Consider the following 240-nt stretch of genomic DNA (forward strand, 5'->3'; position numbering starts at 1 on the left):
ATGGAGGCTGCATGGGGGGGGTGGGGGTACTACACACCCAGAAACCATCCAGACATCTGGTATTGTGAAGCTCTCTTGTAGATATCGTTCCAGAATAAATTGTGACATTGTGTCGGGTTATTTCCTGTATGGATCCTGAGGATACTTTTGGCAGCGTTATCACACGGAGCCGGTCCTATCAGAGGGACATCCTCTCCATGTCTGTGGATTGCCTCCCAATATCCGAATATATATCAAAAA

The sequence above is a fragment of the Nanorana parkeri genome, unplaced genomic scaffold (assembly GCF_000935625.1).
Source record: "Nanorana parkeri isolate BGI_ZX_2015 unplaced genomic scaffold, ASM93562v1 scaffold2979, whole genome shotgun sequence".
In the NCBI taxonomy this organism is placed as follows: Eukaryota; Metazoa; Chordata; class Amphibia; order Anura; family Dicroglossidae; genus Nanorana; species Nanorana parkeri.